This window comes from Acomys russatus, chromosome 31 (genome assembly GCF_903995435.1).
Source record: "Acomys russatus chromosome 31, mAcoRus1.1, whole genome shotgun sequence".
In the NCBI taxonomy this organism is placed as follows: Eukaryota; Metazoa; Chordata; class Mammalia; order Rodentia; family Muridae; genus Acomys; species Acomys russatus.
The window spans coordinates 33790403-33817313 of NC_067167.1; positions in this window are offsets into that span (position 1 = coordinate 33790403).

The following is a 26911-nucleotide window of genomic DNA, read 5'->3' on the forward strand; positions in this document are numbered from 1 at the left end:
TTATACTTTCTAGAAATTTCAAATTTTCATGAGGTAATTTAAAAAGATAAGTTATGCATATATAATAATATATAAAATTATATAACAACAAAAGGAAAATATGGAGTGTGTGTGTGTGTGTGTGTGTGTGTGTGTGTGTGTACATGCCTGCATGCATGGGTACGCATATGCATATATAACAACAAATAAAGAGAGGTCATGAATTTAAAAGAAAACAAGAAAATATAGGATGCTTTAAGAGAGTAAAGAGAAGAATGAATGATGAAATATATTATTATCTCAAAACAATGGAAGTCATTTTTTATAATATATATGCATACCAGGCTACAGGAAAATATTATTTCTTGTACTGGACATTGTCTGCTAATTTAAAATGGATACATATTTTATTATAAATACAAATAGTTTGTTAATTAGTAGCCATTCCTACTAAATACCTAAAGTTTAGATATTTCTAGCTGCGAAAGGGAAATAAGAACTCTTAATAGTTTCACAGTCATAGTTATTTAAAAGTCACAACATTTTTTTTTCTTCTTCTTCAGTTTGGAAATCAGAAATTCAAGCCATTTTTATTGAGCTTGGGCTATAGCTCAGAGGTAAAAACATTGCCTAATTTGTGTAAGACCCCAGAAAGTTTCATTGAGAGAGAGACAGAAAGAGAGACAGAGACAGTGACAGAGAGACAGAGACAGAGAGAGACAGAGAGAAAGAGGCAGAGACAGAGAGACAGACAAAGAGACAGACAGAGAGACAGAGAGAGACCTGGTTTTCTGTGTAGGTTCTAAAGGAACAAGTTCCCTTGAGTTTGTGGACATGATCTTACACTCTTTGCCCATGGCTATGGATGTGAAAATAAGCATGCTTTGACTCAAGTTTGCAAAAACATCGGCATTAATGAACATGTAATTGTCAGTCTTGTGAAAATGTACTTCAATGCGTTACTTTTCCATGAACTTATAAGACTTTTGCTCATTGTATGTTGCTTCAGAGAACAAATACTATCAGCGCTAGAATTAACAAGGCAGAGAACATGGCGCCTTCTTCTTAGTCCAATGCATTCTTTTTATCATGTTTACATCCAAAAGAATAGTTAAATAACTCTTATGACATTACTTCAGTGAAATTATAGGCAAAAATAAGATTATTTTGTCTCATCTTTCTGTTTGTGTTTGTGCATGCATGCATGTGATTACGCTTGTCTCTGTTCAGATGGTGACCAGAGTTCCATATTCAACATGTTTTCTTACTCTTGTCTTTTTTTTTTTTAAATATTTTATTAATTTTAACTTATGTACATTGTTGTAGGGGTGTCAGATCTTGGAGTTACAGACATTTGTGAGCTGCCATGTGGGTGCTGGGAATTGAACCCAGGTCCTTTGGAAGAACAGGCAGTGCTCTTAACCACTGAGCCATCTCTCCAGCCCCCCTCTTATCTTCTAAGACAAGCTCTTTTGTGAAATGTGGAGCTCACTCCTTGGCTATATGGTATGGCCAGTGAGGCCCTGGCATCTTCCTATCTTCTTCTCCGGAAACAGGGGCTATAGGCACATGCCAGCACACCAGCCATTTTACATTGGTGCTAAATAGCTGAACCCAAATCTCTTTACTTGAGCAGAAAGCACTTTATTTATTGAGTTACCTCCCTACCCCTCAGTCCCCTGTCTGTGTATTTATTTGTTTATGGGTGTGTATGCAAATGGAGGTCAGTGGTCAATGTTAAGCATTTTTTTCTTCATTTTAATTTTTGAGACCAGGTCTCTTTGTACTTGAGGTTATGGGACTAGAGTGAATGGTCAGTAAGCTCTAGGCATCTCTTGCCTCTGCTTTTACAGCTCTGAGATGACAGTCACACAGCATAGTGCCAAGTATTTATGTGATTTTGGGAGGATTAAATTCAGCTCCTCATCTGGCAAGCACTTCACACCAAAGTCATTTCCTCAACCTCTGCATTATCTCTCATTACAAATCTCATAATGCAGTTTCTCAGTCAGTCATGCGGTAAGTCACATAAAAGAGGGATGTATATTTAATATATATTATTTTTTTTGCCATTTTACTTGATAATTATTGCATTAATTTAAATGTTTTAGCATTGTTTTTTTCAATATAAAATGTTACTAGTGTGTGTGGCAAGGAAGAGTAGCGTAGTAGAAATGAAATAAGGGGATCATTAGCTGGGGGAGACGATGCAGAGCAGACCTAGAAGAAGGAGGGGCAGTTAGAGGAGTGGGAAAGTATAAGCAAAGTAAAATAATATGTATAAAAATGTCACTATGAACCCCATTATCTTTTGTGATGATTAAAAACTGATGTTGAAAGACTGTAAGACACAAGATGAGTATCTTTTAATAGCATGTCATGATTCAGTTCCTTATGTTTACAGTGTAAAAGCACATGGATATTGTTTGCAAGTTCTAAAAATAAAATCAACAAGAATAAATGGGCACTGGTATCACTTTTTCCTCTATCACTAATTAAGTTTTACTTATATATGATCTGGTGTCTTCAGTGATAACAATGAATAAAACGTTCGTTGGATAAGAGTGGGGTACAGGCTGATAAGACTTGTCAAGACTGTGTGATCAGAATGATCAGATGATATTCATAATCAAACACAACCCATCATAAGAGCTTTAATGGCTGCCACTTACTTGTTATTTATAGTCTTGATAATATAACTATATCGCCAGTGTAGCATTATTAAACATACCAAGTTCATATTATATCAAATTATTAGTAGAGATGACAAAGATAATAAATGCCTGAATGTTTAAACTTGAAAATATTTTACTTTTACTTGGAATGTGTAAGAAGTTAACATTATTCTTATTCTCTTCTCTTGAAGGTTTAAAAATTAAAAGTACCAGGACATCATATGCCATGTTATAACTGAAATTTCTTACATTATCCTTTATTAGAAAATTTGAAGACCTTCATACATATTGATATTACAACGTCATTTGGACAAACACAGTGTGGAATCCCTGTGACCTATAGAATATTAACAATTTATAATTTGTTTGGAAACCTTTTTGATAGCATAGAAGTATTTAAGTTTCAGGAAAAACAAATCTCACCTTTACACTTCAAGAATATTTTTAAAAAGCCAGGCGTGGTGGCGCACGCCTTTAATCCGAGCACTTGGGAGGCAGAGGCAGGCGGATCTCTGTGAGTTCGAGGCCAGCCTGGTCTACAAAGTGAGTCCAGGATGGCCAAGGCTACACAGAGAAACACTGTCTCAAAAAACCAAAAAAAAAAAAGAATATTTTAAAAAGATGGTTAATATCTTCAAAGATCCTTTGAAAAGCTGTACTTGCTAATAATGTCTGAAATAGCTGAATTTACATAGATCAAGTTTTTCTATAGTCAGGATTGTACAAAACTACACAAAAGTCATATGGATATTTTTCCATGTAGTCTGCCTCCAAAGTAGCATGCAACAGGACAATGCCTTCATATAGGGTGTTAAAATATTTTGAACAGTCCTAGAGTGGCTTTTTCTGCAAAAGTGCTGCCTGCTAGATTCTAAAATGACACAGAACAACAGAAGAAAGAATGAGACCTGTGCCACTTCAGCAGTTGATCACTGTAAGATTACAACAGATAAACTGGGTCTTGTATTCTATAGATTTGGGTTCAGGTTTCATTTTCTCACCCAAGAATTTTTTGGGAGTTGACGAATTTTCTCAATCTACCCTAGGCACAATTTCCCCAAAGGTAAAATATAATAATAGTTGACACCTAATATGATTATTTACTACAGTGAACACTATATTATACTATATTTAAGAAAGGGAAGTACATGACTCCACAGTACGTCCTGATCAGTGTGTACTCTGGTCATTACTTGATACAATTTCTAATTTCTATCTATCTGGTGTCTTGACAGTAGCCATTTTCTGAACTTCTATAGTGTATGCACAGGTGAAAATGTAATGAGAGGGATAGGAAGAGGAGAGAGAGAGAGAGAGAGAGAGAGAGAGAGAGACAGAGAGAGAGAGAAGACAGAGAGACAGACAGAGAGAGAGAGACACACACAGAGAGAGAGAGAGAGAGAGAGAGAGAGAGAGAGAGAGAGAGAAAGAGAGAGACTCATCAACACTATAGAAGGCAAAGGCACAAAACAACTGAAATCTACATAGCATTTGACAAAGGACCATAATTATTCACCTTAAATGTAATTGTATATAAATTACTTAAAATGTTTATAACATTTGAGAATTTACATGACACACTAAAGTCAAATAACTTTAGCAGCATTGAATAATGAGATATGAAAAATGCCTCAAGAAGAACACCCAATACTGGTTGGTGCAGAAAACGAATGAATAAATAGCCATTGAAGACCATAATGGACACAGAAACAAACTCCTGGGAGAAAGGAAGGAGACTTTCCTATCTCTAGGCTGTTGTGGACTTGCTAGTCTTTGAAAGACCTTGGCTAACATGGAATTGATGATTCTGAAACAGCCCAGTACAGAAAGCGAGGATTTTCATATATTAGTGTCAGAGAAGGCAGTGATGGGGAAAGGAAGTCTGAGACAGAATGGTCTCCAGGCTTAAAACATTTTAATCACAGAGTTCAGGGCAGTTCACCTGGATACAATGGAGGAGAAAACCATTTGATTAGAAAGAATTTGGGCAGAACTGACAGGAAGTTCACTAAGTTAAGGTGACCTAGTTGGTATACGCTTGTTCTTAATGCCATGGGAAAGGTAAACTAGAGGGTTGGGTTTGCATGTGGAGGAAAGGAACATAAATGAGAAAAAAGACAATGTAGGGAAACTATGCAGGTCAGTGAAAGACAACTCCTTTTATTGTTTCAGTACATTTTTATTACACTTATTTGCTTATTTATTTTTTATTTAAAAAATTTTTTTTTGGTGCGTGGAAGTGAATGACACAGTTCAAATGTAGAGGCCAGAGGGTAGCTTGTGTGAGTTGGTTCTCCATTGCCACTATGTTGGTCCTTGGGATTGAACTAATGTTATCAGGCTTGGAAGCCTGTGCCTTTCACTGCTGAGCCTTCTCACTAAGACACAAAATTCTTTTCATTTTAAAAATTCATCACAAATTTCTCTCCCTTTCTGAGAACCTTTATTTACTCCATTATATTCCCTTACTGAAATGGTTCTGGCTTTAAGATTTATATGTCTATTTAACTCCTACCAGGTACATTGGGAATCTCAAGGGGGAAAAGACATGTAAATGAACCAACAAACAATGCATAGAAATGTAACAGAAATGTTTACAGTGATGACACCTGGGTAGTCTAGCAATGGTCATCCATATGGAAAGAGTGAGAGCCAGGGAAGCTGCTCAGTCCACAGAGCCAGATGCCTCAATTGTCCCAATACACTGCCATGACTGAAATACGCTTGGAGAGTACCTGGTCCCCATGTTAGAAGGGTGAAAGGGCTAGATGCTGGTTTCAATGAAGGATGACCACAGCAACAATAGCAGCACCAAGGAAGTGGGCTTCCCAACAAGAAAGTAAGGCAGGAATGCCAGTGAGATTGATAGATTATGCAGAGCTGTTTATCTCTGAGGTGCCCTATGAAAGATGACACTCACAAAGGGCTGGTGACAGTGGTGGGGAGGGGTGTCTTCTCACTAAGTCCTCCCTAGCAATGACATTACTAATTGTCTCAGAGGCACATGTCTTAATTAATTCAGGATCCTACAAGTTTGCCATAAAAATTAACAATCATGCCAACTATAAACATCTCCTTTCCAGAGATAAAGATAATAGAACATTGACCTGTCACATAAAGCTTAGAACTGCTTTCTTGGTTTGTTGCTAACATGCTAAAAATTTTAAGTAGGTCATGTAGTCATGTCACAACCCAGGAGAAAAGTTCCATAACGTTACCTTTTGATGATTTTGTGCTTGTTAAACTAAGCCTAATGTAAGCTTGCCATGATTCCACAGGGTGATATAATGCCCTTGAATCCCTTTTCCATATTATGCTAAGTCATAATTATGCAATGCCTGACGTAGTATGTGTGTATGGTTTGACTTTACTGTGGGAGCAGAGGACATCGTTTTATTTCTCAAATTTCCTGTCACATTAAAAGACAGTTTGGGAAACAGCCTTACTTAGGGTTTCTATTGCTGTGAAGAGAGACCATGACCAAGGCAACTTTTTATTTTTTTACTGTTACCTATAAATTTATAACACATATATACAATAAACTACATACAGCAAGAAGGGCCACAAAACAACTAGGAATTATATAAATGCTACATTCATAACAATTTGCCTATTTGTGTTTGGCAGCCTTTGAGAAAACATCTTTCCTACCTTGGTGAGTCTACAACTCTGAATATAAATTATTATCTATCATATCTCATCTCTATCCACCTAAAAACTTCTATCTAGACCAAAAAAATCTCTTTTTTTTAACTTGAATAATATTCATTTTTTAAATATTACTTTTCTTTATTTATTTTTAAAATTATTTTCTGTTTTTACATATAAAGTTATATTATCATACATGTATACAATAAACTACTTACAGCTAGAAGAACCATGAAACATCCCCTAAAAAACTAAGATTAATTAAATAAAGCATTTAGATTGGGGCTTGCTTACAGTTTAAAAGGTAAGTCGGCTATCATGGTAGGGAGTGTGGCAGCATGCATACACCAGACATGATGCTGGAGAAACACCTAAAAGCTACATCCTGATCTTCAGGGAGAGAGAGCGAGAGAGAGAGAGAGAGAGAGAGAGAGAGAGAGAGAGAGAGAGAGAGAGAGAGAGAGAGAGAGATTTTGAATCTCTCTCAAGAGACACCTCAAAGCCCATGCCCAGTAATAATAACACCTCCTCCAACAAGACCATACCTTTTAATTCTTTTAACTTGTCTCAAACAGTTCAAATATATGAGCCGGTGGGGACCATTCTCATTCAAACCAGCTCAGATAAATAAGTAATAGTAGTTGCAATCCATATTAAGTCTCCAGGTTGACTTTTCCCCTTAAACTACAGACTAATGACTTAATCTATTTACTAGATCCCCATATTAGGCTTAATATGGAGAAAAGACTTATGCTAAGGATGAAGTGCTAATACTCTTTCCTAACCATATCTGATCAAAGAGTTGGACATTTTATAAATTTAGCCAGAAGCTTTTCATCCTGTTGTATAGGTCTTAAAATTTGTAGCTTGTTCTGGTGCTTGACCTTTCCATGTGATTTTGATGTGTACATCAGTATCGACCCAGATTCTATTTATCTTCTGCAGCTTCTATTGCTGCCCTTACAGCTGCTTCTCCAGTCCAAGTTATATTACAGATCTGTTGAATTTTCTTTATAGTGTGTGTAATGTTTCTTGAACTTTTTACTTACATACACTCAACATATTTTCAACAAGAGAGTCATGTTAGAAGGGTCCCATTCCTTCTCTGTTCACTTCAGTAGTTCATTGTCAGAAGAAATGGCAGGCTTCAAAATGACTTGACAGTCCCGATATGACCTTATGAGCTGGGGTGGATGAGTAGGGAGGCTCCTCTCTTCTGAGGGGGATATGGGAAAAGGAGGGAGGGTGGGACTGGGAGGTGAGAAGGAATGGGGCTACTATGACTTGGATGTAAAGTGAATAAATAAATTTAAAAACAAACAAACAAAATGGCCACAGAGGCCCTTAATGAAGTGGACACTGACATTCCTCTGTGTCAACCTGGCTTTGCCTTCTGCTCAGCTTTGCTGTGATCACTTGGATTCTTTACTGTTCTAGAGCATTCTAAAGATTCTAATAAAAATAAGATGAAAGAGGGAGGGGAGGGTGGTAAGATACAAGTGAGAGGATAACAATTGAGATGTAATCTGGATACATTATTTAAATAATAAAAAATATTTCAGCCAAAAAAAAAAAAAAGATTCTGATAAAGCCACTTATATAGCTTCTGTTCTTCCCTGTGTCTGAAATGATCTTTGCCACGTGACTTGCTGCCTCACCACCTCCTTGTTTTCAGTGAGTCTTACCTAGAAAATCCTATACAAAACTGCAGTTTTCTTATCACTCAAAATCATTTATTCAGAGCTTTGTGTTATCCAATATTAGTTATGTCAACCTATTTTTGCTCCCAATGCTAGAAGACAAGCTCCAGAAGACAAGGACACAATGCAATTGTCTTGCTTAAAAAATTTACTGGCACTAAATCAACAAAAATATTGCTTATTGAATAGAGAAACATCAAAGATAAAATACCCAGTTAATTGAAACAATATTTATAGATATCCTAACACATCTTATTTCACTAATGTGACCCATTAGATTATAGTATAGTATTTATCACCATAATAAAACCCTTTTTAAGCTAAGTAAGTGAATTGCATTTGTGTGGGAGCAAAAAAAAAAAAAAAAAAAAAAAAAAACCCCAAAAAAATGGCATAAAGAACAAGCAACAACACAAATCTAAGGAGCTCCAGGTTTTAAAATGACAGGATGTATCCTTTTGTGTGTGAACAAGAGTACTGAAATGATCACAGCAGGAGGAAGGATTAGTGTGGATAAAGAAAAAAGCTAAGCCACATGACAGACAGTCCCTGATTTCAGCTTTATTGTTGAAGCCAACACAGAAGAACCACTTTTCTCACTTCCTGTCCTTTCTAACTCCCCTAATTTGCTGCACCCTCCCCATTTGCTGATGGATCCTCGCTCACCCCCTGCCTGGAGAGCCTTCACTCTTCACAACACACTTTTTTTCCCCTCTATGTTCACCTTATTTTTTCTCTTGTATCTACTTTCTGTTCATCAAGTTTCATGATAGGTGACATATGCTTTGTTGAGCCTGAACTCTTCTGTCATGCTGTATGCTTTAATGTTCCCTTCCTGAGACTTCTAAGATTAATCTCTAGAAAGTGTTTCTCTCTCTTTTTTCTGCAACATTTTTTTAAAAATACTGAGTGTGTATATCTTTGAAAACTCAGCTAGTAGCTTGTAGAATATTTCATGACACTAATTTCTGTGAGCGTGTATGTGTGAGTATGTGTGTGTGTGTGAGTGTGTGTGTGTGTGAGTGAGTGTGTGTGTGTGTGTGTGTGCATGAGACACAGTATATTCATGAGGGTTGAAGTGTGAAGGTTGGAGGACAACATGGAAAAGTTGGCTGTTTCCTTTCACAATGTGGATGTAGGTTCCAGAGACTGAATTCAGGCTTGTTGGCAAGTGTCTTTATCCTCTGAGCTGTCTTTCTAGCCCAAGGAGCCACCTCATACTTTACTACTGTGTTTCTCCTTGGCCTAATTCATTAAATTCTCTGCTTTGATCTAGCCTATCACCTGTGTGGCAAGCAGAGCCCCATATCTCAATCTCAATACCTCTTTTTAAAATAATATTTTATTAATTTATTCATATTACATCTCAATTGTTAGCCCATCCCTTGTATCCTTCCATTCCTCCTTCCCTCCCTCCCTCCTGCTTTCCCCCTACTCCCTTACCCTATATCTGTGACTGAGGAGGATGTCCTCCCCTGTATATGCTCATAGGATATCAAGGAAATAGAAGGATCTAGAGGGTCCTAGAAACGTACAAGAAGAACATTATGACTGGCAGATCTGGACCCAAGGGCGCTGCTCAAACTATGGCACCACAAGGACAATGCGGGCAGTAAACTTCGGACCCCTACCCAAATCTAGCTGATGGACAGGACATTCTCTACCATTGAGTGGAGAGTGGGGACTGACTTTCACATGAACTCTGGTACCCCATTTTTGACCATGTCCCCTTGATGGGGAGCCTTGGTGGCACTCAGAGGAAGGATAGCAGGCTACCAAGAAGATACTTCATATTCAATACCTTGTATATGTCACATTTATTTTTTCTGTCACCCAAATATATAGAAATAATATTTGAAGAGACACACAAGTTATTTGTAGTGGTAATTGTATCTTTGCCCATTAAGGCAATATAGAAAATAAATAGAAGACTCTATACTAGGCAGTTTCAGTTTCCTAATATACATTATACATGCAAAGATAAACTTAAAACCATTCATTGGATACTAATTACATATAACTCTAATGTAGACATATGTCTACCCATCTCAAACCAACTCTTTATTTTACTGTACATATAAATGGAATATAGAAAGAAAGGAAAGAAAGAAGGAAAAGAGATGAGAAATAAGTGAAAGGACAGAGGAACGAAGAGAATGTTTGGGGGGAGGGAAGGAGAGGAAAGAGAGGGAAAGGTAATTCAATCTAAAATTTGCAAAGACAAAAACTTATAGAATATTAGTGTTTTATGCATTTGCTTTTCTCCTGAAATATATATATCCATTTCACCTTTACATCAATTCTTCGGTTGCTTCTTTTATAGAAAAAATTTTCTTTAACCATGCCTGATAGACATGATATAAACATAATGGTTTTCAGAACAAAATTGTAAAGATCCACCAGAATTAGGCATGTATATATTATTATTCCTAAGGGTCTAACACATAAATCTACCTGTCTATTTACCGGCATATCAATGACATGACATAGATATTATTTAATTACATTATGGTACTTTTGTAATAATAATACTGAATTATTGCTAACTCATGGGCTGTGAGTGAAGTAAGCAAACACAGTGGCCAGGAAGAAGAAAGATTGTTCTGAGACTGAAAGATTGTTCATACCTGTAAGAATTTTACTAATAAAGGAAATAACACCAATGTGTTCAATCTTCTTAATATATAGCATGAGACATTTCTTTTGTAAAGTTTCAAGTCAGAAGGGGTTCCAGCACTGAAAGGGGAAAGAGGACACAGTCTCTCACTTTAACCAAAAGGCATCTCCAATTGATGGCTTTCCTGAATGTAGCCTCAGTGGTTATCGCAACTGTTCTTAAGATAGATCCCATGCCCCGAAGTAGATGGCCAAAACAAAACAAAATGAATGGTACTTTTGCAGTTACTTTTTTTCTAAATAGTTTGTTTGGGACTTTTCTCTTCCTTTTTGTCTTATTAGCCTTTGGCTTGTATATTACAGTTTCTGACTTTGTGTGTTTATAGGTATATATGATTCTTGTGTTCTTTTTGTGAAGAAACAGAGAAAGAAATGGCATGGAGTTGGTGCATAGGGGGATGGAGAGGACTTGGGAGGAGTTGAGAAGGGAAAACCATGATCAAATTTACATTATATGAAATTGTTTTTTGAATAAAGAATAGATTTAGACATATATATGATCAGTTTCAATGGAAATAAACTGCTAATATAACTTATAAAATAAGTTAATGAATGTTAAGTAAATCATATGTGAGTGAAAATTGTATCTAAATAAAAAAGTTTAAATATTTCAGTCTCAAATACAGGGATATATTTCCTCCATGCAAGTGTTACTATTTATATATTAGATATATTTATATTCATTTCTACATGGTAAGTCACATTACTGAGTCTAAGTTTTACATGACCTCATGGAAAATTTATAATGTCTATTTGTTTCAAAGTGTTTGGTAAAAATTGCCGGTAATTTCTTTATTATAATTTACTTATCTATATGACACACCATCTTAAGCCTCAAGTTTCTGATTTAAATGAACAGGACCTTGAGAAAGCGATAGAAGACAAAATCAAGTTTAAAAACAACCTAATTTCAAGGCATAAATGTCAGTATTTTTCTGTAATTTTGCATCACATTCGCTGTCCCTGGATGCTTCACACTTAACAACGATAACAACCCACAGACATCACTTCTGTTTGTTTTTCTACTGTGGCTGCATGCCAGCCTGTACCACTCAACACAGAGCCAATCTGCCCAGGGGGAAGTTTGACCCTCATCCAGCTGCTGACTGATGTATGCCTCGCATCCTAAGTGCTGCGTGTTTCTGAGATACTGGAAAGTCTCCTGTGAGCTTCTGGGAAGTTTCATGCTGAAGTAGCAAGTGAACAGATTGCCTTTCGAGCTGGCCACATTTCATCTCCATACTGAATGGCAAATTCCAAGAAAGGTTTTGTTCATTTATTTAAGAAAAAATGCTTTAAAAAATGTCTTCCCACAATTGTAAGTGTCCTAGCATAGATCTCGAGATTTGCGTGTCTTGCCTTCATTCTAGTTCAGAGTATAGAAGTTAAGAGAGATTACAGTGCTACCTGGCAGTGGCTTTAATCCATTTTGGTTATATAGTCATCTACAGAGTAACAGGAAAATCTACTCTTGATGGTTTCCAGGTAGGGCCTGGTGGGTCTCCTTTTGTTGGGTAGCATGATGTCCAGTGCTAAGTGTTGATGTCTAAGGAAAGAGCAGGATCGCCTGTATCTTGAAAACAAGTTACGTTTATTTTTCATCTCTCTTTTGGACTAAGTCTTTTTTCGTACAAAAAAGGAGGAGATTCACCTTGTGTACACTTAACAACATTTTAACAAAAATAAAATAACACAAGATTAAAAAAAGGTCCACTGGAGCGAGAAGCATCAGGGTATGTCTTCCATTAGCCTCATCCTAGATGTGCAGTCAGGCTCACATTTTTAGCCTTACTGGCTTTTTCTGATAAAGATGGAATTAACATCATGTCTATACAAATAAGGAATGAGGGTGTTTTCCCATCCAGGGTTCAGACTTAGTAGAAACTTGTCAACAAGCTCATCTGAAAGCTGTCATTTCCCTAAAGGCTCCCCTTTGTTAATAACAAGTCTAGTAATACATAAATAAAAATAAATAAAAAGATAAAATGCTCACATCCTATATCAGGAGTTTAGTCTGTATTTATTGAGTGTTACAAAAGTAGAAACAAAATAACAAAATCAACACTATCTATAACTTCATCCTTGTTACTAAAGAATGTTCTAGGTGTTTGGACAGTGTGCTTGCATGTGCTATGCTAATCTTGTTATTACTACTATTGCTTGAGTGTTTCGTCTATGAAATCCGTATCTTGCTTACCTCATATACGGAATCAGAATAAACAGAAGTGTTTACTATTGGGTGAGAGTTTTGATGCCTTATAGTTGGCATCAAGAAGTATGTCTAATGCAAAGCACGAGGAACTGAATTCACAATCTAAATTAGAGACTTTACCAGCTCTTTTTTCCTCCCTCTCAGGATGAGTGGCATCAAAGAGAAAATGATCGTGAAACTTCTCCCCTCTCCTAACAAAATCAGTTCAAGTCCTGGGAAGATATTGCCTTCTTCTTGTCAATCACCCTCTGTCCCTGGAGGAGGGTTAGGAGGAGAGGGGCCGAGCATTAGACGAGTGTGGACAAACAATTCAGACTGTTTTCTTATTCCCCTTCATGTCCTGCTTTATCTCTGTTGATAGTTAACTGTCACGAATGAAACCTGTTAAGGGAATTCAGCTTGCTAATCAGCTGTCCTTGAACTAGGAAGATTATTCTTGATTACCAATATGTTTGTACTACGATCACCAAAGCCCATTAACACATAAGATGAGGTCGCGAAAATGAGTAAGACACACCAAACAGGATAACAAGGCTTGAATTCCAAGACAACTACATGAAAAGTGCAGGTGGTATGTAGCTGGGTAGGAGCAAAGTTTCCTCACAATAGCCAACAAAGGCAAGAGGCCCTCAACTTCATAAGCAGTTACAATTGAGTTATGACTGAATAGTCTTGAATTAGATTGTACAAAGAACCTCCAATAAAAATGCAGCCTCTTGGATCTGATCGACAGGTAATAGAAGATAGTAAATTGTGCTGTGATCGGCTCCTTGATGTATAGTGACTCATGTAGCAACAGAAGACAAAATAATGATGTCATATCCCTTTGTTTGGTGCAGTCACCTTCTTGTCCCCGGAACTGAAAAAAATGCAGAGAATGAAAACAGCAAAGTAATAAATCAGGATTTTCCCTTTCATGTGCATCTTTACCTCTAGTTATATGATGGTGGTATGCTTAACTACAAACCCGGGATAGATAGAAATACATTATAAACATATGTCTGTCGTTGCCTATGAGGAAGACAAAGGCTTGGATTAATGATTCTTCCTGTATTTGTGGTGATTGCAGCACTTTCACTGTTTCAGTTGAATCTCATTAAAACTCCATAAATTGAGCATCCTGTTATGTGGAGTACATATAATGAAACAGAAGCCCGTGAATTCTGTGTAATTTGTCCAGTGCCGATTAGACACAATCCTCCCTGAACAAATGGAGAAGGCTCCGGGGGAGTGAAACATTTAATACTATGAAACCTACAAAAGGAGAGTGAGGATATCAGGACTTAGAGCAACTGTGGTGGAGAGCTTGGCCAATGCTGGAGCAGCTAAGACCAACACTGATCCTTACAGCAAGATTCCAGGAGTTTTCCATTCATTAATAGAACACCAAATTTTGTTCCCGAAACTTGAGGTGTCCTGTGGCTATATCCAAAAGGCTGGACAAAGGAGCAGACAGCAGGAGTGTGCTCTACACGTGTTAAGGAAATGGGACCAGACCTGGAACACATCAGTAGCTTCTCGGCCTTTGGAATGTGATCTTTCCATATAAATCTTATAATGATTATAGAAGGTGAAATCAAAAGATGAAAATAGGAGGATCAGCTTGAGGTAGACCCACCAAACAAGGAGAAAAATCCTAGTGTTTTCTTTGTGTATTCACACATTTCCTCTTACAGGATATGTTATTTAAGCTCAATGAACAAAAATCAACAGTGGCAGGGAAACAATGGCATTCCCAGAGACAGAGTTAATAGTTTCGTAGCAGCAGGGTGGAGCTGACATTCTTACCTCTTCTTTCTCCATGTCTTTTCAAGAGGGAAGTTTGACAGAAGAGGGAGGGATAAAGAAGAGATCTGTCTCTACATACCCCAGGCTGGTGAAAGGAATGACAAGAATGATCTGATTTTGAAGAGAAAGCCTTAGACTCAAACACGTGTTGGAAACATTAAAGTGATTGAAATTCATATGCTCAATTAGAAACAGCTGCGGTAATCAACCGCCCAGCAGGAACAGAGATTTCAAAGTCCGTAGGAAGTTAAGAAAATACAAGTAGAAATAGTTACCACTCATATACTTTAATGATTTTCAATTCAATGGCCAAAATGACTTACTTTTACATTGTTCATATCATAAGCTGTGTGTGTATAACAAAAGAAATAGCTTTTTTTCTTTTTCTTTTTCTTGTTGGTCTTACTAGATAAATCACAAGAAAAATATAATGCATTGAAGTGTTGCAAATATTTATCGAGCACTTCTACAAGTAAGAACTTATTTGTAGTTTTCCAAGTTATCAGTGTTGAATTAAAATAATCTTGGTAGCACAAGGTGACCATCATGTTATATTTAACATAAACCACAAAAAGCTAGTCAAAGGCAGGAATTAAATGTCTAACAATGGACTCTTTAACTCTTTTTTTTTTTAAATATGCTGTTTATGAAGAAAGCATGAAATGTTTACTTCAGAAATTCAAAATAGTCCTAAAGTTGTTGACCCAAATATAGAAAGACTAGTCAGTTAATGAAAGAATGATCGACTTCCTCCAGAAAACTTTAATATTTTTGACTTAATTACACTGGCAGATGGCAACCCCATTATTTATTTTATTCCATACAATTCTTGAAACTAGATAGATGGTTTACCCTTGTAGATCTCCACATATTTTTCTTCATCAAAAAACAAAATTTGTTTCAAAATCTCTTTGAGCCTTCTCTTTTCATTCCCCCATCTCTATGTTTCTGAAATCAAATATATATATTAATATATTACATGTTAATATATTAATATATATTTGTAGCTTGCATTTAATCTCACAATTCTGAGTTGCTTTTATTTTCTAGTCTTTCTCTTTATTTTGCCTCACCATGGGATTATGATGACATATGAATACATATAACTGATTGAGTTTATGTGAGATACTAGTTATTCTGCTTAACATTTTGCAGGGTTGGTTGCACATTTGTCTGTAGGACAGTAATAGCATGTAACATATAATTCCATTGTACTGTTGTATTTGCTGCTGCTAACAGGAAGCTGAACAGTCAAGGAAAGCCAACCTGGCCATAGTACCTATAGTGCTAGTTCTTACAGTCTTTCCTAGTTTCAATTCACTAATTTTTTCTCAGCAAAAATAAGTCTACTTTTCAATGTTTCTGTTGAAAGTTTTAAAACATTATTTCAAGGATTGTATTTTTCAATGTCAGTGAATCAAATTACCCGTTGTAATTTCTCTTTGTACCTATGTTATAGCTGCACTGTTCTTACCCAAGATAAGGAAACCAGGAAGACATCTTTGATTTTGAAGTCTTTATAGAGCTACACAGACCTGGATGGGGGCGTACTCTCAAATGATTTCAAGTCTAGAGGCAGCTCTGAGCTGAGTGAACAAGGGGGTTATATAGGTTTTATAAAAAACCCACAAGTTTGTTAGACCTCGTTACACGGCTATGATGACGATTAGCAAGCGTGAGAAAATATGAGCTGTTAATTAAGAGCAGGGCACGGTTGTATCATCATGGCATCTTTCTCTGGCCAGGGAGAAGAGACAGTCTGGCAATTACAGAAGCAAAACAATGCAGGTTAGCAAAAGTTGCTCTCTGTGTTGAGCGTGCCTGTGGGTCAGGCTGACATCAGCTTTAGCCCAAGGTTTGTTAGGATTTAGCAAGTATGTTTTCCTCACTTCACAAAAAGGTTTAATTATTTATTTATTATAAAATATTGTATGAATTATTTCCATATATAAACATATACATATAAATGTAAATTTCTCTTAACGGATTTCCAAAGTGCTCAAATTTCCCTAAGTATCTCTTCACCATGTGCACTTGGCCCAAAGAATCTATCCTCACGCTCTTCAAGTGTAGCATATTACTATGGAGATGTTTGGTGATATGCATATTGCTTTAGTACCTTCTTGGCCGGATGAGCAGGTTTGAGTTTGTGATGGAACACATCCAATGACAGTGACACTGGTTATGTTGTGGCTGTCTGTGTTTAATGTGGCACACTAGGGTCTGCTAGTACCCTGACCAACACATGTAGCTCAGGGAAGATAATTTGTATTGACTGTGACTCCCACCCCATCTCTTATTTGGAAAGAGTCTTCTATCAGTTCCAGGCTTTCTTTCTTTCTTTCTTTCTTTCTTTCTTTCTTTCTTTCTTTCTTCATTTATTTATTTTTTGGTTTTTCAAGACAGGGTTTCTCTGTGTAGCCTTGGCCATCCTGGACTCACTTTGTAGACCAGGCTGGCCTTGAACTCACAGTGATCTGCCTGCCTCTGCCTCCCGAGTGCTGGGATTAAAGGCGTGCACCACCACGCCCGGCTCCAGTTCGAGGCTTTATGTGTTTTGTTTTGTTTCTTATTTTTTTCATTGAACAGAAAAATGAAAATTTTATGTACATCCAGTACACCAATTTTTCCAAGTGTTTTCATAATATTGTGAAAAGTATAAACTTTTAATTGGTAAACTTTGTGTTATTCTAAGCAAGAACTAAGAAAACTGCTGCAGTTTAGGTAGACTTTTACAATTCTTTTAGGCCAAGGCATTGCCCAGTAAGATATTTAATTTAGTCATAGGGTATCCAGACTCTATTGCAATTTGCTGCTGTCAATATACATGCCCTATTGTTCTATGCATGTAAAATTTCCCAACATGAATTTAGAACTCATAAAAATTATTTCCTGACACATTACCTTTGCATTTTATGAACCTCATATCCAGTTCATGGTTTGAAAGCTTTTAAACCCTTTACCAATTTGAAGTAAACAGTTTTATCTACTGACTTTACTTCTAAAAAATCAGAGACTAAGGGAGTCTTAAAAAAAGAAAAAAAGAAAAAAAAAAAAAAAAAAAAGAAAGAATGGACCTAGGAATAAGTAGGGATAAGTAAAATCTAACTTTTAAAAATAGATTTTAATCTATATACTCTTCTATTCTTTTTACAGTATTTCATGTACAAATTTTATAGTTCTTTTTATACATGCAGAAATGATTCTCAAGCAACAATAATTAAATTACTGTTTCCATAATATATGCACATGCATATATCTGCATCTATTAGCAACATAATATAAGACAAATCATTTATGAAAACTCTATTTTGTTTTGTTTTAATCACAATTAGCAATGTGTTATGTAGAAATGATTGAATTTACACACACGGTAATTCTTCTGTTTGCAAGTAAGTAGTTACACTATCTTCCATTGTTTTTGTGTTTTTAATGAGTCATTTAAATACAAACAAATATATTTCCTTTTTCTTTTTTGAAAATTATATTCTTTAGTTAATACAAAAAGTTGAAAGCAATTTATTTTCCTGAATTAAACAATTATTTTTATCAAAAACTAAAATAACACTGAGCTCTCAGAAAATAATGTTATTTTACTATTTAATATCATTCATCTCTTCTAAATTAAGGGGAATTTAATTCACTTTTTAGTTAATACGTCTTAAATTAAAATTTTTCTAAGGTATTAATTCATATTTAGTATAACATCAAGCTTTCAAATATTTTATTATCAGATTTATTACTAAGTAGTTTTTCTTAAAATAGAACAACCGAAATCTCTGACTAATTTATTATTCTGCCACTATCTTAGACCATTCTGGTAAATAAAGCAAAGTGTTTCAGTTTGGGTAGGTTTTAAACAAGCAGCATTTATAACTCGCAGTTCTGAGTCCGGGAAGGTGTTTGTTTCAAAGTCGGTGCTCAATGTGATGTGGGCACAGGGCAAGAACGATGAGCAAATTCACTTAGGCCTTCCTTGGGAGGATACCCATGACACTCCTGAATGTGGAGCCACATGCACGTCTTGTGAGGAACTCCTCTTTAGCCCATTTGTGGAGAGAAGGAGGCTCCAGTGTATAAACTTTTGGGGAAACCAAATATTCAGACTCTAATATTCTGTCCCTGGCGTTTCAAATTTATATCCATGTCACCTGCAAAAATAAGCTTTCTCCCTCCCCATAGACTCTAGGGACTTAACTTACTCTATAGCCAATCAGAATTACCAAGTCTGAAGACTCTGGGAAATTCATCCAAATCAGTTATGGGTGAGACTGAAGAATACTTAATCCGAGGAAGCTGTGGGCTGAGGAAACCAAAAAGGTTGTGTACTTCTCAAAACAGTGCTGAGACAGGAGTAAGACAGAGACTGACACCCAAAAGACAGAATTACAAAGAATTCTCTGTGATAGGTTCCAACTAAGTCCAAAACTCAGCAGGGCACATGTGTTCCATCTTAAGATTTGAGAATAGTTTCTGATGAGATGAGATGCTTTCTCAGTATGCTGGGAAAGGAGTTGGCATTAAACATTTAAAGATTTTTTGTATTATTAAGGTTAAGCTTTTCTTTAGATCATATGTTTTCTTAGTCCTTTGTCTCTTGTCGTATTTTAACGAGCAGCCCAGTATCCACATAGAATAGTGAAGAGCGCTGAATGTCCATTCTACCGTTCACTTGAGTCTCCGTCCACAAAAGCTAGAGCACAATTGCCATTCAGTCAAGTCCCTTCAACCTCATAAGAGGAATCTGCTTTCTCCGATTTTCTAATAGCTTGTGCCTTGTTTCTGCCTCAGACTTTATAGGGACAATGTTTCTCGAACACTTTTCTACTAACATTTAATTGTGTCCACTTGGCGGATCATGCTCAAAGAGCCTAGACTCCTTCTACAGCTCTCTTCTTTTCTGACGACCCCAATCCTGACTGACATTAGTAGTACAGTCACAGTTCTAAACAGCTTTTTTTTCAACATGAAATTCAAAATGTCTAACTATAAAATAAATTGGTTCTTTTATTCCATGTTTGAATGTTGGCTAATTCTTTATTATTATTATTAATTTATTCATATTATATCTCAATGGTTATCCCATCCTTTGTATCCTCCCATTCCTCCCTCCCTCCCATTTTCCCCTTACTCACCTCCCCTATGCCTGTGACTGAGGGGGACCTCCTCCCCCTGTATATGCTCATAGGGTATCAAGTCTCTTCTTGGTAACCTGCTATCCTTCCTCTGAGTGCCACCAGGTCTTCCCATCCAGGGGACATGGTCAAATATGAGGCACCAGAGTACGTGTGAAAGTCAGACCCCACTCTCCACTCAACTGTGAAGAATGCCCTTAATTTAAAAAAAAAATTCATACATATGTCCAACATATGTTGGTCATCTCTATCCCTCAATTTCTTGCTCCAAAACATTTCTCAACTCATGAACTTTTAAGTTACTAATAGTGCACCGAGTCTAGTCACTGCCGGCCATGTGTCATTGATGTGAGGTCACCCATGAAGATATGGGTAATTCATAACTTACTGCAAGCCAAACTTCAAGATGCCTGAAATGTCAATATATTTGGTACTTAAAAATTATTTTTGTGTATTTATTTGACTCTTGAGAGATTATACTCTGGCTTTTAACTTGTTATTAATGATACTAATATTCCACTTTGAGAGTTAAAGTTCCCCCAATTGTACTACCTAGCATATATGTTACTAATTATTGCTTATCCTCAAGTTTACTGTATTAATTAAATCCTAAACTTGATCTGAACTGTAGCAATTATCATAAAGTTAAGGAGTTCCTGTTAGAAGGTTATACAATTAGTCAGTTCTGTGTTCCATCCTATCACACACATGCCTTGATGCACTGCTTCCAGCAATACAACAGCTGTCCTTTAACGCATTTTTCATGTATTCCAATAATTATTTCATAATAAGTTATTAAATAACTTTCAGCCAGAGTTAATAATGTACATAAAGCATGTGTTAAAAATTAAATAAGATCTTCAGTGAAGATTTCATTTGATTTGAGAGATTTAACACACACACACACACACATGCACACACATGCACACATATGCACATGCACCAACATAATGATCAAATAGTCAGGATTCTGTCTTGTAAATATTTAAATAGCCAGAAATGCTCACTTGATTGAAATGTGAATGTTAATGTTAGGAAGGAACAGAAATTGCATAGTAGTGGTCTTAAATAAGAATATATATATATTTTGTAAATTTTTAAATTTTTACATATACATTTATTTTAGTACATATATATACAATAGATTACCTATAGCAAGAAGAACCATGACACAACCAGGAATTATATAAATGTTACAGTCTTAGTATTTTGGCTATTTGTATTTGACTGCCTTTTTTTTTTTTTTTTTTTTTTTTTTTTTTTTTTTTTTGGTTTTTCGAGACAGGGTTTCTCTGTGTAGCCTTGGCTGTCCTGGACTCACTTTGTAGACCAGGCTGGCCTTGAACTCACAGCGATCTGCCTGCCTCTGCCTCCCGAGTGCTGGGATTAAAGGCGTGCGCCACCACACCCGGCTGTATTTGACAGTCTTGAAGAAATTATCTAAAATTTTGAATGTAAAGCAATCTCCATCAAATATTGTCATTGTCAACTTAAAACATCTATCTAGACTTAAAAACATCTTAACTCCTAAACAACTAGGCTTCATTGTAAAATTAAGCTACCTAGTCTTCAATTCCCTCAGAGACTTGAGAAGGAATAAACTTGATTACCTGAGTATGCCGGGAGTGCAGGTCAGTAGATTCCCAATTGAGAAGATGAAAGACAGTTTGCTACCTGAATAGTCACCCAAAAACTCTCTATACTGTACAGGTTCTTAAAGAACTACCAAAGCAAACACTGGCTAGTTCATAATTTTAATGTCATAAAACCCTCATGACACATATACCTGTTATCTCTATTTTGAATTTCCTACTCCAGTTACCAATGGTAGTACCCAGTGATTTTGTTTTATTTTCTCAAATAAAGACTCTGAATATAATCTTGGGTGAATTATTTACATTGTAGTTTTAATATAGTGAAATTGGTCCAATTTGCAAATACTCCAAGAACATCGGTGGTTAAGACATCACATTAGTATGACATAGGAGTTGAGAACTTACATAGACATTTAAGAAAGAAGATATATTAAAAAGGATATCAGATATACCAAGAGTTATAATTATGACATATAGACTTGTAAGAGGTAGTGGAGCAATTTAAAATAAAATTTGAAAGGTGTAGACAGAGAAGACAGAAGAAAGAGCTTCTGACTCGAGCCTGAGATAGAGCACCAAAGGGGTCGGTCCTCATAGGTGTAATCAAGATGACACGGGAGGACCAAACCTTAGCAATGCTGATAGCAGTTAGTGTCAGACACCCTCCAGAAAACATATCATTGAAAACTCAGCTCTCAACTGAGAAACCATATGAGGAGAGATGTAGTGAAAGCCACTCGCCCGTGATGGCTGCTGTCTCCTTATTGTCTAGCCTGCAGAATGCGCAGGAACCGGAGTCGGCAAGGACTCTGAGAAAACCATAAATACAGAAGAAGTCAGCTAAGAGAAAAAAGAACCAGGAAGTGCATGTTGCTCCTCTGCATACTGTAACGATGCAGCTGAATAGTCTAACAGCTGCTGAAGACGCCTTAGGGCTGTGTTTTTAGTTCTACAAAGCAAGGAACCATTTATAACATAAGTGAGTCAGGAAATCCACAACTATCAGTGACATAAACACAAAGACAAACTTTGCTATGACCCCAAGAGTGTGGCATACAAAATGTGATAATTGCCACATTAGGTGAAATTATAATCAGCTAAATTGTTTGCCAAACTAGCTGACATCCATGGGTGTGGAAGAAGTTCACAGAAGACACATGTCACAAGTAGCTGGAAAGTGTGTCGTACAGAGATAGCTGAATGAAAATGGAAGGAAATCAATGGAAATTGCCCTTTTGGCCTATAAATCAAGCTATAGGACTTTAAAAAAAAATAGAGAGTGTAGTAATAGTTTAGCTGTAGAGCTAAAGAATTAAACAGTGCTGGGGGTGGAAGGATGGCTCAGAAGTTTAGTGCATTCCTTGCCCATACAAAGAACCAGAGTTCAACTCCAAGCACCCAAAGTTAGCAGCTAATACCAGCCTATAAAGTGCTAAGAGGTATGACACACTTTTCTAATGTGCGCTGATACCTAAACACATGTGACACACATGTGCACACACACAAACTCTCACGCAATGAATAAACAAATGACACATCAAAGTAAAATAATTTAAATATTCCTTTAAAACTATTCTTATGAAGGCAGCAGGATGAATAGAATGCTCAGTGTTGACAAATATTTGCTGTGTCTTACTATAAGGAAAATGGTTTTAGTTACATAGAAAGAACTGACAGAGACAGGATGAGGGTATAAACAGGTGCCTGAATGGATCTGGACCCAGGAGGGCACTGCACAAACTGATGCACCAAGCAAGGACAAGAACATAGACCCTCTGCTCAGATGTAGCAGGTGGGCAGCTCATTCTCCATTGGGGTAGGGTTGGGGGGTGGTATGGGAGTGGGGACTATCTCCGATATGAAGTCTGTTTCCAGTCATTTGACCACTTCCCCTAGGTGGGGAGGCACACAGAGGAAGGGGCTGCAGACTCACCTGATGAGACCTGATGGGCTTTAGTCACATGGTGGGGTATGAGGCCCCTTCCTCATCACAGGTCTAGGGGAGGGGAATAGGGCTGAACCAGGAGGGAGGGTGGGAATGGTAAGATACAAACGAGGGGTTAACAATCAGAATGTAATGTGATTAAATTATAATAAATAAAAGTTAAAGAATTTTAAAAAACAGGTGCCTGCAAATGTTATTTCTTTAACTCACTGTATAAGTTCACACACCTTAATCTGCCCTCATCCTCAATACAGAGCCAACTACATAAGACACAAAACATGAGAATTACCGTAAAGCATTCACACAAATTACACAGAAAATATGCTGTGCATAATAAAATCTTAGACATAGTTTAAAATGCATTCATGCCTGCATATGCTCCATTCTGAAACTCTATTTGCAATTATTCTTTATAGGTATAAGGTAACTGAGATAACATATAAGCTGGCATCAAACTAAAATGTACGAATTCACTTATAGACTGTGTTCTCTGTCTCCTATGTTGTCCTCGGGGTAGGAAAGAAACCTAAAAATGTGTGTTTTAAATAATACATAATTGCTATGTGGATGAGGTGACAACCTGTTTGTGGTTAAAATATATAACAGTTGTAAATGTAGTTTTTATTTCCTCAAATGGGAAGTTGAGATGAGAACTGTACCCAGGCAGTACAAATACGTTGCTTGGGCTGAGCTCAGAGAATTTTTTTCTCTCTCCTAGCTGTCGCTAGACCTGGGCCTGGAAGCTTGGTGTCTCCATACAATCTGATCTTTGGTAACATGAACTTGAAGGCTTCAGATTCCAGCCTCCATCTGCTAACCTAGAATATTTCAGCCTCCATGATTACTGCTGAATAAACCCAGCCTTTCTTCCACTTTCTGAACTCTAACTGCCTGGCTCAACTCAAGCTGTTCTGGCACAAACTCCTCTCCAAGCTGACTGATGCAAACCAACTTCTCTTAACTTCTGACTGAATTGCTCTGCTTGGCCTCATAGTTAGTTCTCTCTGCAACCTGTCTCTGTAAAAAAAGTCCCCATAAAACTGCCACAAACACATACAGCACTCTGTGCTGCTCTTAAGAACTCTTTTTCCTGTCCTGTTTTTGCAAGAATTGGGCACATCCTGTCTCTAACTCATTCTGTCAAATCTTTCTGTTTCATCACTTTATTTGTCCCTCAATTAGACATCACTTTTAAACATGTCTTATTTTGTCTATAAACTAATTTTACTTTCACTGTTGGGGATTAAAGTGTATACTATAGGCATGTCTGTATTCGAGCCCAATCATACTGGAATACAGAGTGTGTCTGCATTCCAGTTGGATCACATAGACCTAGAAGGTCTTCGGAAGTGATCTCTTGGCCAGTGCAGCCATGTTGCTGGATTAAAATTCCTCTACAAACAATTAGAAAGACCTACATAATTAAAGACACTAGTGTTATACTTACTTCAGTGGCCTGCATAAAAAAATCTTCTAAACAACATGAATATATTTCATATGGATCAATATTTAAAAGTTTTATCCAGGATATTATTCACACCAAACAGTGTTTCAAACTGTGTAGAAAAAAAATACATTTTCTTATTTTGCTTGGGTATCAGATTATATGATCAATTTAAGGGGCTTAACCGACATTTCGCCATCTCATGCATTTTCATATATGATCTTATATCTACAACATTTTCATAGTTTTCAATAAATCTGCTTCAAGTTTTTGTATTCTGTTTAGTGATTATTAATATCCCTTTATGTCTACTCATTAAGCTAATGCTTTTAATTGCCTATGATTTGTGATTCTAAGTATATTTTGAATTTTAAACATATGAATTTAAGTCCTGAATTAAAATATTGACCATATTTATAGATTTTGAAAACTCTCACTGACATTGTTTCAGAAAAATTGAAAGCTAACCATAGACATTTTTGTAGAAAACCCTTTAACATTCATCATATAATTTAAGTAATAGAAGATAAGACATAATTTTTATTTCCATTAATTAACTGATTATATGTAAAAAAAACATTATATATATATGTATATATATATATACATAGTAGGTATTGTGTGTGTAGCACTCTATTCACTTAAGTTTTAAAAAACCAGCCATGGTTGCTGTTTGTATTATGGCATACCAAAAGAATATGTGCCTTACAGGGAAGCTTCTGACCAGCATAATGGGAAAGAAGCTTGAACACTGTATCTTGCATACAGCATGCCTGTTCATTGCAGAAATAAATAAGAAATGCACACACTAAGCTGTCACCTTACCTCAAGGCCACCAGCAAATTGCAAACTGGGGGCTGAAACAAAAGACTTTCTTTATAGTTTCTAAGAAGAGCAATCTGTCCCATACTGAATATGACCTTATCTAAAGGGTCTTAAATGTGGCATAGTGGAGGATGACACTGAGAAAATCTAGCCAAATATGATTAAAAAAATAAAAGGCCAAACATTAATGGAAGATGACCTGCAAATATCATTATTTTGTGGTATTTAGAATATATCCTGTTTGACTACATCAAAATGGTAATTAGCTTAGAAATAAACTGAGGTCACTGAAATCATTGAACTATTAAATAGATTTAGAAATTTTAAAACTATTGATTTATGCAGGTGGTGTGTCTTTTCTTCATTACACATCGTAATGATTTTCCCTATCCAGCAGAACATAAGCTTATTGTTAATTACAAAAGTGGCATGTGCCACAAATGATTTAGCTTTTATTTTACTGAAACCCAGAAAAGTTATTTTTTATGTTCTATAAGGTGGAAAATGATTTTTTGGAAAATTAAATGTCATTGTTGATTATCTCCAGTCACTTAAAAAAAAACCTGGATTGAAAACCAAATTCAGGGGATTTCATTTTTTCGTTATTGTTGAAAAGCATACAGCAGACAGTATCTCTCTGAAAGGGGAAGTATAAAGTCAGAGTCAGGGAAGAGCATGGCTCTGTAATGATACTGGAAAGCAGCGTAGGTAGTCATGGCTGCGGGGCTCCAGGTCCTCAACGAAGAGTAGAACAACTAAAATGCTTCTGTATCGTTTGTCCTTCCCCTCCTGCAAGTAAGTTCAAGGCCCCACCTGCAGCCCAAGTCGTAAGACTCAGATGTTCTTCAAGGGTTACTCAACTACAGAAAACTAAATTGAATTTTTTTATATTATTGCTATAATTTCAAATTTAAAGGCCAAGATTTCAGAGCAACGTCAACAAAAATATTTGGACTAGATATCCCATGGTGACTTAGACTTTTCCTATTCTCTCATCCAGGAAGTTTTAGGGGCCACACAAGAAAACTGAAAGCAAAGGCCTATTTATATGGCAGATTATATTCCTTATTCTAGAGATTTAAATCTATACCCTGAGTAGAAAGAACAGTATTGAAAACATAAACTCTTTTAAAACTGTGTCTCATCATTTTTTTTGTTTTTTTTTTTTTTTACAGGACATAGTGCAAAGAAACACTAGCATACTGGAAATTAAGTCTGTACAGTATATGGAGGAATACATAAAGGAAATGTGGATAAAGCCATAGAAAGGAATGAATTGTGTACACAGA